This window comes from Mirounga leonina, unplaced genomic scaffold (assembly GCF_011800145.1).
Source record: "Mirounga leonina isolate KUSES-001 unplaced genomic scaffold, KU_Mleo_1.0 Mir_101664, whole genome shotgun sequence".
In the NCBI taxonomy this organism is placed as follows: domain Eukaryota; kingdom Metazoa; phylum Chordata; class Mammalia; order Carnivora; family Phocidae; genus Mirounga; species Mirounga leonina.
In genome coordinates, this window is record NW_023270175.1 from 27,841,325 (window position 1) to 27,861,380 (window position 20,056).

The following is a 20,056-nucleotide window of genomic DNA, read 5'->3' on the forward strand; positions in this document are numbered from 1 at the left end:
CACCACCACCACCACACATTCTTACATCCTATTTTTCTCCATAACACTTGTTGGCAGATAACATACCTTTTTTTAAATATTTTATTTGTATTTATTTATTTGAGAGAGAGAACGCAAGTGGGGAAAGGGACAGAGGAAGAGAATATCCAAGTAGACTCCTGCTGAGCGTGGACCCGGGTACACGGCTCGATCTCAGCTGACTGAGCCACCCAGATGCCCCAACATATCTTTTTACCTATATATTTTACTCATTATATGCCCCCCACACACACACACACACGAACGTAAACCCAGAAGGGCGAGGATCTTAGTCTTATTCCCTACTATATCATGTATATCTAGAATAGTGCCTGGTACATAGTAGATATTCAGTAAGTATGTGTTTAACGAATGTTACACGAAAAAATCCTTGCATTCAACACTGAAATAAAATTTTCCCATACAAACTTTTTCTTATTTCAGAATGAACAACCTTTTTCTCAGTTCTTCATATTTACCAATGCATTTCGGCCTTAACGTGACTGTCTTCTTCAGAGAAAACACTCAAACGCATATTCCAGAACACATTACCAGGACAACTTCCACTTCTGTAGCCTCAAGTACAAACCATTTAGTTTTAGCTCATGCACAGATGACACCAGCCCTGGGCAGTACCCATATTAACTTTGTTTTGCACCCGGGCGAAACTCATTAAAAGAGACTCAATGTTAACAGAATTCACAAATCCCACAGGGACCAACCTTGCACTACCTATGGGGAAAGAGTATGCTGAGTACATTGCAACCTCTCTAGCAATAACTACTTTCTAAAAACATAAGAAACTTTTAAAAGATATGTATTTATTCATTATGGCAAAATCACAAAATCCATGAAATCTATAAAATTTTGCTAGCTAGAAGTTTGTGCTACTTTGTACGCTCGCGCATATTTAAGTCTTCCTTTCACCCCATTGTATAATGCCCGCTCTCCTTTCTACCATTCACAAGTCACCAACCCCTAAGGCAATGATTCCAAAGCAATGGGACTTCACGGTGCTGACCCTGATCTAGCCTCCACTAACTGCAATACCTTTCCCCTTAACTGGGATTGGGTTCTTACCAGTTGTAGTTTCGGCTTTTACATTTGGTGTTTCTGACACAAGAGAAGACCAAGCTGCACAGGACCAGGACCGGGCAGAGCAGGGCCCCTTCTCCCGGGGTGAGCAGAGGGATTCCCCAGGCATCGGCTGTGGGAGTCCAGCCTCACCTCCAGGGCAACAAGGAGACCACACAGTCAGGACACAGGCTCTCTGGGAAAGCGCCTCAGGCGTTTCTATTCTGGGCCTGAGCCCATCCTCAATGACAACCACCCTTAAGTTCTGAAAGAATGGTCTATTATAGGAGAATGGTCTATTATAAACACTAAATGTTAAATGCTATTATCTTGTTAATAATAGCACCCCTTAAAACTCGAGTCAGAATCTGGCATTATCATCTACATTTTGCAGACACCAATATTGAAATCAACCTCTTAAGTGATTTTCTCTTGCATTGAATAAAGGCAAGATAACAGCAAATTAGGACAAAAAACTTGAGCTCTCCAGTCCCACTCCAATATGAGGACCATTATAAGACACTCCACCTAAGGTTTGATTTTCACTTTTACTGGGTTACTCCTCATTTGAAAATAATACTCCCAGCAGTAAGCTGTAGATAAGAGAGACTGCATATGCTAATATGTACCTAACCAAGAAATGTCGTTGCATAAAATATGAGGGGTGACTGGCTAATGTTATTTCATGTATTTGACCAACATTTACTGAGGATCTGTTATATACCTTAGAAGTAAATGACATCAGGGTCATGATCAGTCACCAGTGAAAATGGGTCTGCAATCACACTGGGGACGAGATGAATAGAAGGAGATGCAAGAGGAGAGGTGACACTGCCCAATTACACAGTTTATAAGTGCTAGAGGTGGAACTGGGTTCTAGAAACATCAGAGTCATTACTCTTGACTCCTCTCTCCCCCTTAATTGAGATATAAATGGACCACTTATGTTATTAGCATTAAACCCAATCTCCTCCAACCCCTGAGTAGTACTCTCAAATCTAAAGACTTTGTCCATCTTCATTCCTACCCTACCGAGTCTAAGCTTGGACCACTGCCATCCCGTCCGTAAAATGTAAAAATGTACATCAGATCATAGGGCGCCCTACCACACAACCCTCTAGAGGCTTCCCAGTGCATTTAAAATGAAGTGCAAACTCCTCACCCTGACAAAGCCCTCAATGCCTTTGCGCGCTGGCCCCTGCCTACATCTCGAGCTGCACCTCATGCTTCTCTAGCCACAATGAGTGTTAGTCAATTATTCACATTTATACTTATATTTGCAATCCCTCCCTCTCCCTTGCTCTCTCTCTTCCTTCCCTCTATTCCTCCCCTTTCTTTGTCATCAAGTGTGATGGTCCCTCCTCTGCTTGAAATTCTCTTCCCCCTCCTCTTTGCCCACCCAGCTCTTAGCTCACTTTTCTGATCTCAGTTAAACGTCCTTTCCTCCAGAAGACTCCCCTGACCCTTCAGAGCTGAGTCAGCTGCCCTCCTCTGGGTTTGCACAGTGTCCTAGGCTTCCATGACACCATTGCTCATACTGTGCTTATCCCAACTGGCTATTTCCTTGTCTGTCTTGCCCACCCAACTGTGAGCCCCATGAGAGCAGGGATCAGCTATAGCTTGCTTGCCTCTGTGTCATCGGCACCTAGAATCAAGCCTGACACGGAACTGGTTCCCAATACATGTTTGGTGGATGAACAAATGATATGAATGGAACCATCCTGAAGTCCTATGTGGCAACGTCTGGCAACTTAACTTTCGTGCCACTGCTAAAGTCAAAGCTGAAAGCCAACGGATGTAACTTGGAGTCAGAAATGAGTTGTGTCCTGACTATAACCCCAACTCTCAAGAATGATATTATCTGTAAGTATCAATGGTCTTTTTGACTTAATAAAGATTCATGATCTACCAATACTGGCCATGTAACTATGTACCTTTGTCTGAATAAAGTTGATTAAGCTGCCTTCTGCACTGGGAGGGTCTGCCCGCTAAACAATCCATATTCTCGATAGCTAAAAGGTTACCTCTCACTCTGGTTATCAATTTAAAAAAAAGTCACACTGCAAACACATATATGGATTCTGATCATGGAGCCTAAAACTGACAGAACTCCAACGCTTCTGACACTAGCAGCAAAAAATAGACAGTAACAAGAAACAGGATTCCACTTAAAATCGAATGTGTTTTATTCATTGAAAAAGATGGTATCCCACGGTTTTGTTCACACTTGGCATTTAAACGTGTACATTATCACTGAGCCTGCTTGAATTCCGAGTCACTTGCCTCTTCATCTATCCCTTCCTATCAGGGAACCTGCTTGGTAATGCACGGAGAAATGGTAGTTTTGATATACTGGAATCAATGGAAAGTCCACGGAGCTGAGAGCGGCAGAATTCAGCACATGCAAGGGCTGTCCATGGACGACGGTGACTCGCTCCTCTCGAACACTCAACCTCCTTCGGTTGGATAGGTAAGCTGCCCGCTCTGCGCGTACTGTTCCCACTGTCCAGGACACGTTTCTGCCTTCTCATCAACTAGCAGACCCTTACCCATCTTCAGGGGCTGGCTTCAGGTTCCCACTACTACAACCACCCAACTAGGTTAGCTCCCTTTTTTTGTGAGCTTCCCGAGCTCCCCACCGTCCCCATGCCGGGTACCACTGCCTTGTCTCCTTCTCCCACAGTCAGCTCCGTGCAAGCAGAGCAGGGGCTCTCTCCCTCTTCAGTTTCCCCGGGGCCTGGCACTGAGCCTGCCATATGGCTGGTGCTCTCTGAAGGAATGGTGTCCAGATTCCCAGGCATGTGTTTCTAAAGTGGTGTCTCTCACCTGAGATAAACGCATCTGCGCACTCTCTGCCCACCGATGGGAAACAGAACATATTAAGCACTGTGAGGGGCTTTATTAGAAACCGGAGCCCACTTTGGGAGATTTGTATTTCTGGAAACATACAAAGGTGTTAGGGAGGGTTCAGAAGATGGCAGGGGGCATGAAAAACAAGGCTTAGGAGCCAAGACGTGGAGTGGGGAATCTGTGCGCCGATACAGACCCAGTGCTCAGAGCACTAGCTGTACAACACGAAGGCTCACACCGGCTTCGGAGGCGGCTGAGAGGTGACTGCACGGTGACAAAGATCAGAGGGGGCTACACGAATCTACACAAATCAAAGCTGAAGTCCAGGCTTGGCCATTTCCCCTTTTTGATGCCAAGAACTCAGCAAATGTTTCTCCCATTCCCCGCAAAGCATTGAGAAAGAAACTTAATTGCCACATATTTAAACCTAATTTGTGCTCCTGAACATAAGCCATGTCTCACACATAAAAGCAGTAGAAAAAACAAATAAAAATGTCAAACTGTTCCAAGACTAACTAGGAAGTTTAAATTTTCCAAATGACAGAATGAGTCAAATTTCTATTCAAACCAGCATTTACTGCATTTGCTTGGTGGGCCAGGCTCTGTCCTAGGGACTGGGAATCCAGAGCTGAACGACAGCATCAGGAAGTTTACAGTATGGTAGGAGAGACCTACAAAGCAAAAGGGAAATGGAAATACATTGCAAAGGGCACAGGAAGGCACGATCCACTCCAAATGCAGGAATGAAGGGTCTGGAGGTTATCACAGAGGAACTAAATTATTTCTACCAAGAAAATCACCAGACAAGAAACAATAAATAGACCTAAGAGGACCAAGTAAAGCGCTATCACTCCTCTCATGGTGCTCCAACTTGCAAGTCATTGGATTAAGACCTCAATTCTCCGGGTTCCTGAGGGTTTGGGCTCTTCCTTCACTATTTCACCATGCTATTCTGATCACCTAGGACTAAAGATTGAGGAGACAAACTGAGTGTGTTAAAACAACTTCTCCCATCAGTTGAAAAAATAAAGAATCAACACCCATGTTCACAGCATCATCATTCACAAAACCAAAAGCTGGAAACGACCCAAATGCCCATCAACAGATGAATGGATAAAGAAAACCTGGTATATACATATGTGACGGTTACTTTTGTGTATCACCTCGACTGGGCTAAGGGATGCCCAGAAAGCTGAGAAAACATTGTTTCTGGGTGTGTCTATGAGGGTATTTCTGGAAGGGATTAGCATTTGAGTCAATAGACTGAGTAAAGAAGATGGCCCTCACTAACGTGTGCAGGCATCATCCACTCCATTGAGGCCCCCATAGAACAAAAAGGTCGGGGGAGGGCAATTTCTATCTCTTCTTGAACTGGGATGTTGTCCTCTCACCTCAGACACCAGACCTCCAGGTTCTTGGGCCTTCAAACTCCGGGACTTACACCAGCCGCCTCCCTCAGACTAGGCCCAGACTAGGAGTTACACCATCAGCTGCCCTGGTTCTCATACCTTCATGATTGCACTGAGGGATAGCATCAGAGCATGGGACTTCTCAGGCTCAATAACCATGTGAGCCAATTCCTGGAATAAATATCCTCTTATGGGTCCATATCGATATCGATATAGACATCAATAGGTATATTCTGTTTCTCTGGAGAACCCCAAAACGACATGCAACAAAATATTCAGCCTTTAAAAGGAAGGAAATTCTGATACATGCTACAACACGGATGAACCTGGAGGACATTATGTCAAGTGAAATAAGCCAGTCACAAAAAGACAAATACTATACGATTCCACTCATACGAGGCATCCAAACTCTTAGAACCACAAAGTAGAGCGGTGGCTGCCTGGGGCTGGGGGGAGGGGTTGTTGTTTAATGGGTATAGAGTTTCAGCTTTGCAAGATGAAAAAGTTCCAGAGAGAGATTTCACAACAATGTGAATACACTTAACAGCACTGAACCATATGCTTAAAAATGGTTGTTAAGACGGTAAATTTTATGTTACGTGTATTTTACCACAATTAGAAACAAAAGAAAAATTTTAAAAAGGAACATGCTGTAATGATACATGGTACAGTGTCATGAACCTCTAAGAAAAACTGGTTATGGTACACAAAGGCCCCAAATGTTTAACTTGTGTAGAAATGCTCTACTCCTTCTAATGAAATTTAATTTAATGCACAGATAGGAAAAAATGCAATGCTTCAGCTCTTTCAGTCATGGGTAAGTACAATGAAAGGAGATGAACACACTTTTTAAAAATGTTCTTGCCTTTGTGGGGGAAAAAACAATACAAGCAATCTTATTTAGGTCACAGCAGTTACTGTAAACATCCCAAAGAAAGCTTATTAATAACAGCCACCCACAAAGGACCTGGTTTCAACCATGGAATGCCATGGAGTCATTGGAAGAGGGAATTTAGAGAGAATTTGTCCAGATTTTAAAAATTAGAATGTTAGCATCTTTTTGAGGTTCAATTTGGATTTAGAAAGAACAAATAGAGCCAATATTTTAAATTAGGAATTTGGACTAGATGGTGTCTGAAGGGCCTTCTGGCTCTAAATCGTAACAATTGATTGCTTACTTGATTAAAAAAATCAGGGAAGCATCCTAAATATGCCAATCCTTGATTCTGCTATCGGTAAGGTAAAGGAGGTCACCTGCCTCAGTCTATCAGTGTGGGTATGAGGAAAAGCACTAAGCCCGGCCCCTGCCACTAACCTGCTCTAGGACCCTGGGCAGGTCACTGCCTCTCCGTGGGCCTGATTCCCTCTTCTCCCCAATGGGAAACTTGGATCAGACGGTTTTTACAGTCCCTTCCAACCACTATAATCTCTGATTAAGAACCTGTGAAGCACAGCAGTGAAGGTTGTAGAACAATGAACCACACACTTAAAAATCATTAAAATGGTACATTTTATGTTGTCTCTTTTATCACAATAAAAAAATTAAAAATAAATACATTGGGGGGCGGGGCACCAGGGTGGTAACAGTTGGTTGAGCATCCAACTCTTGGTTTCGGCTCAGGTCAAGATCTCATGGGTTGTGGGATCGAGCCCCACGTTGGGCTCCGTGCTCAGCGTGGAGTCTGCTTAAGATTCTCTCTCCCTCTCTCCTCCCTTCTAAAATAAATAAATAGGGGTGCCTGGGTGGCTCAGTCATTAAGCGTCTGCCTTCAGCTCAGGTCATGATCCCACGGTCCTGGGATCAAGCCCCACCTCAGGCTCTCTGCTGGGTGGGAAGCCTGCTTCTCCCTCTCCCACTCCCCCTGCTTGTGTTCCCTCTCCTGCTGCCTCTCTCTGTGTCAAATAAATAAATAAAATCTAAAAAAAAAAATGAAATAAAATAATAAATAAATAAATAAATCTTCTGACAAAAATAAGCAAAATTTTTCAAAAACAACCTGGGAAGCAAAAACAGCCACTCTGAGCAATAACAGAATTGCAGGAAACCCAAACGCTTCAACAAGAGGCCTCTAGGCTTGGCTTTTATTTCTTTATTTTTACTCAAGTGATCCTTGATCCCCAGAGAAACATTCAGATACACCGGAGATGATGCTACTAAAAGAAAGATTTTTCATAGAAAGTAACTCCATTCATACTGTAACTACCTCCCATTCACCCATCTGAGTCCAATCTGCATAGGTAAAGCTTTCGTGAACTGAGCCTCACCTATATTACAATATGGTCAAGAGCCATGCACCCTAGCCAAAATCTCACTCTCGTAGGGCAATTACACTCATTTCCTCCAGCCATGGAAACTAAGCAACTCAACTTCTGGCTCAAAGGCAGAGGAACAAGTTTATTATCTTCTGCCAGGGTTTTCAGATCCTAGGGAGATATCCTCTGCACTAAAAATCAATACAAGATTTTCCAAGGTATTCGGTTTTGTCACTTGTCTGGAGACAATGGCCTCAGAAAAGAGGATGGACTATCTTACTTCCTTTCCTCCCTTTCTGTGCATGCTGCCCTTTAAAGACATGCTCTTTGTTCTGTGAATTCAAAGGTTGCTTTTATGTCCAGTGGGGCGGAGGGAGAAAGCTGTGTGTTTTTTAAGTGGTGAAATCTGTCAAAGTCCCAAAGGCTCTTGTGATACAAACCAGGTCATTCTATACAGCCTGAACCCCCGATTCCATAGGAGAAATAAAAAAACCATTTATAACTCAAAGTAACTAGCAGTAGTAGGTCAATGCACTTGATCGGTCATAAACAAACTAGAGGGACACTGCTTGGGACCTAGAGGACGAGAAGAGCTTGGGGTGTATCTAGGCCTAACCTAACCCACACACTCCTACCCGCCCCCACCTCTTGCCAGACAAATATAGACAGGAAAGTGGTACCCAAGAAGGGGAGTTCCCTTGCCCACCTGCTCCGGACGGGCAGAAGGATATCTGAGAAGTCCCACTCTCACCCCCTGGAGCCCACCACATAAAGAACCACTGAGGTTCAAGCCACCAGAATGGTCAAACTATTTGAGCCATTCTGATAGCGCCCCCCCCCAGCTCCCCGCCAACCCTGCCCTCTCTGGGGGGGATCCAGACTGAGAAATTTTCTTCCTTCCTTAGTTTCTCCTACAGAGAAGACAGTGAGAAGAAGAACTGGAGGTGATGCTATGGAGGAGAGAGAAGAGGAGCACACAAGAGAAAGGAGGCTCCCAACCAAAGCATCTGCATGTGTAAGGTTAATTCAACCCAGGAGAAAACAAGGACCCACAGCACATAGCTCATTAACAATGCTGGGCGGAGACCTCAGGGCTCCAACTCACCTAATAGTTGTGGAGACACTGAGCCCTTTGAGGAGTTGAAAGCTATGGACACCCCTGACCAGAAAAAATGCACGTTTACACCTAATTTCCAGAGCTCCTGTGTTGTCTCCAGGACAATGTTTTCCCAACTCGCCTGAGGATAAGAATGGCCATGATGGGCACCAGGTCATTCACTGACATACCGCCAACATGGAGCAGAGTGCTTTGTGCAACGATAGTTTGGTTCTTCAAAGTAAACTTGCAAAGTATCAGCTCCACGAAGGCACAGATGGTTATCTGTTCTGCTCACGGCTGCATTCTCAGTGTCTACAGCACATGGAAAGTTCGATAAATACTAAGCAAATTAATGGATGAATTAGTAGAACTAAAACCCATTAAAATTGGACTATGACTGTCAAATGTGTGAATCTATAGATTTGTTTCTACGGCCAACAAGCCTGCTAAAAGGAACCCTCTAACTCAAATAATCCATATGAAAATCACTACTGTTTTAGTAGTGTATTATCAATATCACCATGGACCAAGCCCTATGTAGCTGGCACTGTCTTTGATGTTTTCCATACATTATCTCATTCCACCTTTAAAACAGGCATGTAAGAAAAATGTAACTATCTCCCATTTTGGGGAGGCTTAGAAAGATTATTTGCCCAAGATCACACAGCGAATAAGTACAGGAACTTAGAATGTGGACCCAAGTCTCTCAAATCCATGCTTTTAACCATGTAGCCACTTTTATATGGAAGATGACATACTGTAAAATAGGAATTATACCCTAAATTAAATTAGCAATATTAAATCCAGATGGAATGTTGCTGTGAGTCTAAGGGCTTTTGGTACAGTTTGGAGTTTCAAAGTACAGGAGCATTTAAAGACACCGAAGAAGGATGCTGAGCGCTGCGGTTAAGTAACACATTTACTGAACATCTGTTTTGTGAAAAGGGCCCTTGAGGAGGTTACAATCTAGTTGGGGAGCTAAAACCTAAGCAGGTGAAAAGTTCATCATAGAGTTATCCACAGTAGCCCGTGGGAACTGCCAGAAGCCCGGTGTCAGGAGTAAGCAGTTCCTGCGGGGAGGGTGGAAGAAAGGCTTGTTTCCTGGAGGAAGAAGAGGAGAATCATAAAACGTAGAAAGAATAGGTAGAACATTCTAGATCAAGAAATGGTGGGAGCTGGAGCAGAAAAGGCAGTTTGAAGACAATCCATGAGCAATATTTTGTCTATATTATTTTTTATTATATGATTAATATCATTATATATATCCACTGTAGAGAAAATAGAAGATACAAATTAAAAAAAAAAAAACTATAAATATTCTATAAGCAACCACCCAGAGATTCCTTTTGGTGTCTTTTCTTTGAGGATTTATTCTAAGTATATTGTATGTCTATTTATGTAGACATATGCAGATTTGCCTACATGTATTTAATTTTATATTTACAGATCTACTCATGCATATATAGATCTTTATATACGGATATTCATAAATTTACATTTATAAAATACTAATAATGTTTGTGGAGCTCAGTGAGATGGATCTCGAGGCAGTACAGAACTGTTCACACCCACAGGCACAAAAATCACCATCTCTCCTTCATCACCCCCAAGTCCACACCCAGAGTGCACATACTAAAAAAGATGGTGTGGAAGATTATTTAATAACATAGAAAAACATTCTATTATGTTGTTGAGTGAAAAGAGCAGGTTATAGTATATACTGCGTGATCCCACACATTCTCAAAGATAATAACCCATGTATATGCGTGTATTCTAAAACTCAGAGGAAAAAAAACACTGGAAGGAAAACCGCAACAAATTAACCTAGGAGTGGAACCCTTGGGTGGTATTTTCTTATCTATGCTTGTAAGATTTTCCAAATTGTCCCCGCTCAACATGCATTATTTTGTAATCTGAAAAAAAAAAAAAAATCGATGCGATGAAACATAAGCAAGGGAAAAGCGCCCCAAAGAATTCAAATGGGCCCTGAACGTTCTGCTTCAAGATTCATCCTAGGTTTCTGAAGAGCTAAAACCGAATTAGCATTGACCATTAGGCAGAGAAAGCAACGCTCTCGTCTTGGCCAAGCCCCGACTTCAAGGCTTGGATTGGACTCTGCCTCCCGTGCCGGCCTTTGAGGCGTCCAGCATCCAGCGGGTGGGTCAGGCGCAGCGCAGCGCGAGCGCGGATGCCCGGAGGCCTGGAGGGGGCCACACACCACGCTCCCTCCGGCCCCGCCCGGCCGCCACCATCTTAACACCGCCCCCCCCCCCGGCGGCAAAGCGCCCGCGGCCAGATCGCGAGCGAGGCCAGGGCTGCGCCGAGCGAGCACCGAACCCTTCCCCCGCCTGCGGCCGCCCGCGCCGCGGATCACTGTGCGGCGGCGTCCCCGCGCCGGCGGGCCGGGCCGTGGGCACCCGGGCCAGTGGGCAAAGCCGTCCGCTGCCCGCCGCCTGCAATGCAAGGAGCTTTGTCATGCCGGGCGCCGAGCAGCGCTTCGCCAAGTTTCACCTTCGGTGACACAACTTTTCCGTGTTTCTTTTTTAGGCAGCCGCCACATCACGAGGCTAATGAGCACACCGAGGTTTGTAATAAACCCGCCTGCCAGATCCACGGCGACTGACGGACGCTGGTCCCCAGGACGTTCAGCGCTACCGTCCGGTTCCCAGCTTAGTCGGACAACAAATACTCCCTGGACTGACCGCATCGACGAGCGGCCGGCCCCGTTTCCAGGAGAAAGGCTCACCTCGTCCTCAGCGCTCTGAAAACCACGCGCAGATCCAAGCTCTTGGAAGTCTTAATGTTCAGAAAAACCACCCCCTCCCCCAAGGGGAGAGGCAGGCTTACACACAGAGAATCCAAGTCAAAGGCAAAAGAAGCAGGTCAAGTCACAATACTTTCCAAGTCAGGCTTGAAAGAAGATTCTGAAAATATCTATAGGCATATTCGAGAACTGCACTCAGCCTGCCTTCTTTAGGTTGTTTACTTCCACTTTTAACAGCAAGCTAAATATTTTAAGAACTCGATCTGTTTACTAACCCCCCAGTTCAAGAGCAGTAGAAATGCTACCTCCATCATTTGGAGGGATTTGTGAGAACTGGGTTTCATGTTTGTTATTAAACTTACCTATAACCATGCAATACACCCATCACTGTTAATTACAGCTGTTAAACATAGGTTCTGCAGCACAGAGAACTACATGATTCCTAACTTTGAGAACTATAATTAATATGGTCGTTCAAGGCTGTGTCTCCATTAACAAGATATATTTTTGGAAATATTATCTAACTGAAGGCAGCATAAATAGTAAAAATAACTAAATAAAGCTCGCACTTTTTTATTTTTCCATTTAAAATGAGTTATATAATAAGTAGTGAAAAGCCTCTTCTGTGGAGCTGCCCTTTAAGGGGTGGATTTCTTCACTCAAGTTAATATAGCTATCAGGGGAGAAAATGCAGAAATGAGAATCCTCCACTGAGCCCAGTATACCCGAAGGAACCCCATTCAGCTAATGACCACTGACATCTGTTGACAAGGAAAGGAGGGGGGAGAGAAAAGGAGAGAGGGAGTTCTAGAGAGGGAGGGAGAGAAAATGGGGTAGCGTTGAGAAAGAGAAGGAAATGAGACAGATGATTCTGATGAGAGGCAGACTGAAAGCATATGCCATGTAATAGGGAAAAAAATAAACAATTGGGAGTTTTACCCAGCAGTGAATTAAGAGGAAGTGTAATCTTTAGAACACAGGTGAAACAAATTCCCAGACACAGTTCTGGAGAAAAGCACCATTATTTTCAAACTGACAGATGCTTAAATCTTACAAGTCACAGTCATGGCCAGTTGAGGGAAGATACACAATGAAAAGTAAAAAGTCAGAATGTCCAAGGCCAAAGGGAAAGGAAGGGCAACCGTAAGGTAGGACTGAGTTTCTTTCATCTCTGTGCACCCAGGCTGGGAAGAGTCACTCAGACAAATGTTCAGAGACTCATTCAGCCGCACGAGGACCACAGCCCTGGAGCAGTCATGCATGTATGCCTGGGCACGCTCTTCCTAACCATGTCCACATTGGTAAACAGGAAATAATTTTGTCTTTGTGCAAACAGAGATTAGATAAAGCATCCCCCGTGTTGCGTGGGGAGGCACTATGACAGCGGTTAAGAGGTGGATTTGAGGGGCGCCTGGGTGGCTCAGTTGGTTAAGTGTCTGACTTGATTTCGGCTCAGGTCGTGAGTTCAGGCTCCTCACTGGGCGTGGGGCCCGCTTAAGAGTCTATCTCTCCCTCTGCCCCTCCCCCCTCTAAAAAAAAAAAAGAGGTGGATTTGAAGTCAGTCAAACTTGGCTCAAACTCCACCGTCTTGCTAGCTGAGTGACCTCAGACTGGCCTTAGTCTCTGAGACTCGGTTTTTTCATCCATCAAATGGGAATAATAATAGTATGTATATCTATCCTTGATAGACTGTTGGGAAGATTTCAGGAGATATTTCATGTCAAATCCCTTAGTGTTTAATAAAAGTATTAAGACCCTAACCAAAATTATTCTTCAACCAACCGAGATGCTAGAAAGTCAACCAGACATTAATTCCTTGGGGTTAAAGCTCAGCCTCTGGCAATCCTTAGTTAAAATGGAAATATCCCCAGCCATCTATCAGATTACACCAAAGTGAAACAGTGACAGAGCCATTCTGTTACACACAGCTTTCTGATATGACAACAAACTGGAAATGAACACAGCACAGGACCAATGAGTTTTGCTACATGCATTCTACAATTACTCATTAATTACTACAATGCCAATCACTGTGCTAGGTGCAATCCACTATCTATGTGACCTCATTCGATCTGTAAACTTGAATTTTCTCATCTCTAAAGCCCATAAACACTAATCGCTACTTTGGCCGTCAGGAGGATTAAATGAGATATATGTAAAAATAATATATGCTTACTAAATAAGTACTCAATAATTTAGAAGCTACTATACTAATGATAAGTATGATGATTATTGTCATTGTTATTAAATGATGATCAAACATACCCCTGCTTAAAGGAATTCCTTACCTTGCCGAGAATATTTGACAAATACTCCTTATGGGCCTGACAAGTACAAGACCCTGTTGAGTGCCCTAGTATGTGTGTGTGGGGGGGGAGGGGTACCCAAGAAACCAGAGAAAGGGTGTTAAGTGAGAAAGGAAGCTTCCTGAAAGGAGAGGTGACTAGGTGTCAGAAACAAAGAATGCATACTGCATGATTCCATTGATAATTAAATTCAATAACAGGCAAAGTATGATGACCAAAATCAAAAGAGAAGCTGCCTCTGAAGAGGGAATGACAAGAAAGGAACATTAGAGAACTCCCTGGGGTGATGAAAATATTCTATAACTTGATTTTGATACTGATTACATGGGTGTAAACATTTGTCAAAATTAATCAAGAGGCACATTTCAGATTTGTGTAAGTTACTGTGTATAATCTTCAATTACACAAAAGGAAATTGAGTTCCTTTTTTTTTTTTTTTTTAATTAACTGTTTTCACGGCGCCTGGATGGCTCAGTTGGTTAAGCGTCTGCCTTCGGCTCAGGTCCTGATCCCAGGGTCCTGGGATCGAGCCCCGCATCGGGCTCCCTGGTCAGCAGGGAATCTGCTTCTCCCTCTCCCTCTGCTGCTCTCCGCCCCTTGTGCTCTCTTACTCTCACTCTCTCTCTCGAATAAATAAATAAAATCTTTATAAAAATGAACTATTTTCTAATTTGGCCTCTGATCAGGCCTGCCTTTCACCAGATTTTTTGTTCTTTCTTCCCAGGGCCTCCTGCCAGGATCCAGAAAGAACAGACATGTACACCCAAGAATTCCTTTAGGCCAAATAGTGACTGTCCAAACTAAATCTGAGGTCTCTGCAGAAGGGTGAGAGTAGGAAGCCCAAGCAAGCAACCCAGCTCATGCCAGCCCTACTGCACCTCCTAGAATGTCAACTCAAACCTTACACCAACTGAAGCCAAGAGTGCTGAAAGAGTTTAAAAGAATCAACAAGGACACCTACTACCCTCTGCCCCCTGCCTCTGGAGAAGGTCATTAGCCAGTGACGCTAAGACCATTTCCATTTGATAATCAATGCTAAAAGTAATTTCAAAGGGCAGAGGCATGAGTAGGGTATGAGGACTGCCTTTACTTACAGTGATCTCAACCTACAGTAATTGTAATTTGGGTTTCTTGTCTCTTACAAACCCAGATTCTTAATAAAATAGTCCCCATTTCCATTGTGCCCCAAGAACCAAGAACTTATCTCTTTGCTAATATGAAACTGCCATTTTCAGGGTTAATACCCTGGAAAACACTGCTTTAGAGAAAAAATAAATGGCCCTCCAATTCAAGGAGAAATTAGACCAGCAGGCTGGAGTGGTCATAATGATCACTATATACTATTTCACCTTCTCTAGGAAATTAATGCATTTACCCAGAAATCCACATCCCTAATGAATGTTTCATCAAGATATGGCATTCACCAAAGTGACAAAAATGCCACAGTAAAAAAAAAAAAAAAAAATGTCAGAAATCTGATTCAAGTGAGTTTGTAGAACCAGGATATCACAAACAGATAAGCTACATTTCAAGTGGTGAGGACTAAGATAAATCATGTTTCTCAGTACAGTGAACCTGAAGTCCATTCCTCAGCCCGTGCTGAGAAATCCTGGGGCTAATGTGTCTTCTGGAGAGACAAACAGAAATTGGTGACTGCAAACAACGATTTATGCGGATGTTTGTCTTCTCTACTAAATGTTAAAACCATAGTATGTGCCTAAGCTTTACATTTCAAAGAGCATGTTAAGCTTGGCAAAGTAATAGACATCCGCCGTATTTTAATTCATGGGAATTTTTCTCCTTGAATTGTTTAATCGTGGCAATTATTTTCTATTCCTTTCAAATTTCTCAACTCCAAAAATATAAGCCATAATGAAGCAGACACTAGAAAGCCTTTTTATTGGATACATTTGAAGAGCTGCAACACATTCTGGTTGTTCTATGTTGATTGTAATTCCCAGAATGAGGAGTTGATTTGAACATAAAACAGCACAGCTGCAAAGAGACCTGGAATGTTAACAGTTTCATCTCCCTACTCGCTGCCACACAACTCGGCCCTCCAGCTTACCACCCAAAAACCCTGATCCCCATTCCCTTCCCTGTTCTGAGCCTGTTCTCAGGGCCACCATACATTTCCCTGCCCTGGGCGTGGGCCTCAACCCTTTCCCCTTCGCCCCACAGCTCACTTTCTGCTTCTCACCCCGGCCCCAACCCCAAGTCCATTCCCACTCCAACCTCACCCACATCTCCACCCTGAGGATGCGCCCTAAGCCCCTTTAAGGATCTGAACTGTACCAGAAAGAGACTTAGAGGAAGGAACACTCAGTAAGAAGATACAGCACCCCTAACCCACGTCCCAACGTGCTCCTCCTTTTCGCTTCGGCCTCTGCCAATAAGGAAGCTGCACACCACTAGAAATCATAATGAAGAGGACTGGGGGGGGGGGCACTGTGCACTCCTCTTCTGCACCTATCCCCAAGAACAGACTGACATTTCTGATTCGAGATCTCCTTGGCCACACACCCTCACCAAGGCGGTGATCACTATCCTCAGCATAGAAGAAAACATGGGGTTTATGACGCTCCATAAAACCACTGGTCCATGAGGATTTATCCACAAGGTGAAAAAAATCAAGTCCCTACATGATAATAGGTAGATTATGACTGTTAGTTTTTAGTAAGAAGTCACCAACGTCATGATTTCTTGTGGGTAAAATACCTCCAAGCACCTGCTTTGCCTGGCCCAAATTTGAGAAAGACACTTGACGGAAGCTATTACAGCAATCCACCAAGACCAAGATGATCTTTGGGAATGGCATTCAGGGTTCAGTACTTGATATGCTGGCTGCCTGACCACAATGCCCCATCCTTAGGTGTGGTTAGACAGGCTATTGGGAACGGCCAGGAAAGGAGCAGAAAATGAGCCGTACCCATAAAAGCATGCTGGCACCACAACCAAGTACAGCAATAGCTGTGCAAGTGGCTGGTTTCCTGCACTGTGTGGAATTGTCCTCCATCCCCAGCAGCCAGCAGAAGCCCAGCCTGACCGCTATTACCGACTGTCTCTCCAAGAGAACCCACAGCCCATATCACAGGGCCTTGAAACTTGCCTGGTTGAGATGGCTCTCCATAAGCACAAGGGGAAAAGGTGGTTGAAAACACATACCCAACTCCAAACAGGTAGCTACAAGCCAAATGGCAGCTTTGAAATCGAGAACTGGCTAGCCCTTTTACTCAATCCAGGGATGCATTTGGTTTTATCTGGAGCAGGCTACACGCTTTCTGAATGCCACATAACACAGTTGCAGGAAACCAGACCCAGCCTTAACTGAGTGCTTTTCCAACAGAGAACTGCTGAGAAGATTGTATGTGACAAGGTAGAGAGGAGTGAGTCAAAGCTAAGTGAATATCGACTTGAACAAACAAATGTTATGCTTTCTTCTTCCCTGAAATGGAAATAGGTCCTCCTGTTCAGAAGCTGAGTGCTGCTAACTATATACATATCTGCCAAATTAAAAGTTTATGTAAAGCCTAAAGAAATGAACAAAAGGTGATTTGCTACACAAGAGGCCATTTTCATAGTTTCAAACAAAATCAAGATTCCCACCCTCCCCCCCAACAAAGAGGACAGACTATCTCATCTCGCTACGTTATTGAAAAGATTATCAAAAAGATCACTGCCCATCACTGAGACTGGTCTTACCCTCAATGAGTTGAAGAAAATGTCATTTAAAGACAATCGGCAATTTGTGTGTCTGAAAGCCAAATTTCATTCAGCAGCATGAAATAACTTACTGATTACCTACTATCTGTGCTTTAAGAACTCTAGAAACACTATATTATAGTCTTCCAGGCTGTGGGCATGAACCCCAGATGATGGGGTGGGAGGCTGAATTTAAATAAACAGTAGGCTCTGAAACAGATTATGAAATTCATTCAAATAATTGGCTTGATTCAATCATTGTCACACTGTTGTTCAAAATCAAATGTGTGTATATTCAAAGTATCTATTAAATGTTCAATCCTGTGTCTTGCCATGTTGCAAAGAGTGTGCTCATGAGTCCCTTAAGCTTAAAAAAAATAATTCAAAAATGACCCATACATAGGAAATTTGTAAATAACCAAACCTCTTCATGAATATGGTCGGAAATCTTCACTGGTTAAAATAGAAATAAGACCTGCTATCTTTCATCTCTAACATAAAAAGTAGTCTTTCAAATTTGGTCGCATAAGGCTTTTAACATACTTGAAAGAATAAAAAGCTAACTATTACGCATTGACTATTTTCAAAATGCTCTAAATTCAACAACCAACAGAGGCAGAAATGGAACTCCGCTCTCAGCATCCATAAGATTCCCATCTCCTCGGGAAAGTAAACTCCCTTCTTAAAAGTTGTCTTATAAAATTACTTTAATTTCTTCTAATTTCAACCATAATTCCAAGTGCTAATTACATAATTCCTACAGAGAGGTATTCGGTTTCAAGTGTGGTGAGTCAACATGAGAAAATGTTACGACATGCGCCTAGTAAAAATTTTCATCATTGAGTTACAGAGACCTGTCCTAATGTTTCCAGACTTGTTACTCCATTCTGGACAATTGCAAATTATATTCCTAAAAGAGCAACTCACTTTCCATGAATGAATTTGGATTCAGGGCCCTCCCAAAGGCAGCCTGAAATAAACCTTAGGTAACCACCTGCTGGAAATAAGGAACCAAAGTTCTAGAAACAAAGCCGAAGTACTCCCAGATTCAGAAGGGGAATCACTGGACTAGATCAGTTTGGTGCTACAATCTTCCATTGCTGTTACCTCTCTGGGCCCTCATGGCAAAACAAAACCTTTTAACGAATCTGAAGTCATTTTCTCTTAAACCTATGAATGCCTGTTTAAGACAAACTACAATGAGGAAAGCTCTGGAAATGTACACCCAGAGTTCTACTTTCCAAGCGACTGTTTCAATTCATCTGCGCACCTCAAACAGCCAGCACCTATGAAGTGGGTCCGGACGGGCTGAACTCTGGCCTGAAGCCAGGCCAGTGGCAACACTGACCCTTAGGACAACAGACCTATACCCCCCCCCCCCGACACAGACACACAAACTTGCCAGCCTTTCCTCAACGCTTTGCCTAATTGGAAGAGATCGACTCCATTTAGAAACAAGGATAAAGGCCCTGAGCTGAAGACTTTTGACAACTTTCAGCGGGGGAGGGCTGGTGCTGTCCTAGAATCTCCCGGGGAGAGAAAGCTCTGAGATGGGGAGAGGCGAGAAGGAGGAGATGAGAAAAAGGAATAGGGACAGGAGTGGGAGGGAAGGGGGCCCCAGGGTGCAGGGAGGAATTAGGGCCCCGTGACCGAAAGCTGGGGCTCCCTCCCTGCAGTCCCATTTCTGCAGCGTGGACTCGGTGTGGGTCGCTGCGGATCGGCGCGCCTGGGGCCCTCAGAACCGGTCCAGCCCACTCCGGCGTCTGCTCTGTAACCATTCCGGACACTTGCTTCTAAGGCACCTGCCGTTTCCCAACTGCTCTTACCACACCCCTCTCTGCGCCTCTCCCTGCACCCGGAGCTCCAAGGATGCTCATCTCCAGCTTACATTCCAGAGCTAAGCCGGGTCCTTAGCAAGGCAAAGGCTAGTGCTGGCGGGGGTCAGGAGGACCTCCCCTTCCTTCTTCTGAGTTCTCCCGGGTGTGAGCCCTGCTCTGCTGCGCCTCCCCAACCCGCCGGTGGGAGGCCCCAGGCCGAGATGCACACTCCGGGGGACCGGCGGCCGGGTGCCCCGGGCCAGGTGGCTGAACCCCAGAAAGCGGAGAGAGGGGACTGTCCCCTCCCGCGGAGGCCCGCTCCCGCTGGGCACTAGTGGCAAGGGGACAACAGCCTTTGTTCTCCGGGGGCTTGGCGAGGCTGCGCTGCCGAGGCGCAGCGCGGGCGGCGCCGGGGCACCAGGATTGCTCACTTTTGCACGCGGCGTGTCGAAGGTTGCAAGCTCCTGCCTTCTGGGGAGGGGGTAGAGAGTTGGGGAATAGGGGGTGTGAGGGGGAAAGGAGCGTGGGGGGAGGGGTTTTGCGTCTCGGCCAGGCTCTTTGTTTGCATTGGGGGCGGGGAGAGGGGGTTGAAGGTGGATTCGAGCTTGGGTTTCTGAGAGTGGGGCAGATTCCTGAGTATGTCACCATGTTGCACCCGCGCAGCACACATATGCACACTCGCGCACACGCACACACATGCACTCGCACAGACAGGCGGCCGGCCCGTAGCAGGCAGCGCTGTTCCTGGCGCTCCGGGCTGCAGC

The 20,056-nt window shown here is 44.6% G+C and overlaps 1 protein-coding gene across 5 annotated transcripts in view; it reads right to left on the reverse strand.

Moving 5' to 3' along the window:
- FGF13 (fibroblast growth factor 13) overlaps positions 1 to 20,056 on the reverse strand; it is a 489,220-nt gene that overhangs the window by 446,259 nt on the left and 22,905 nt on the right. The window lies entirely within an intron of this gene.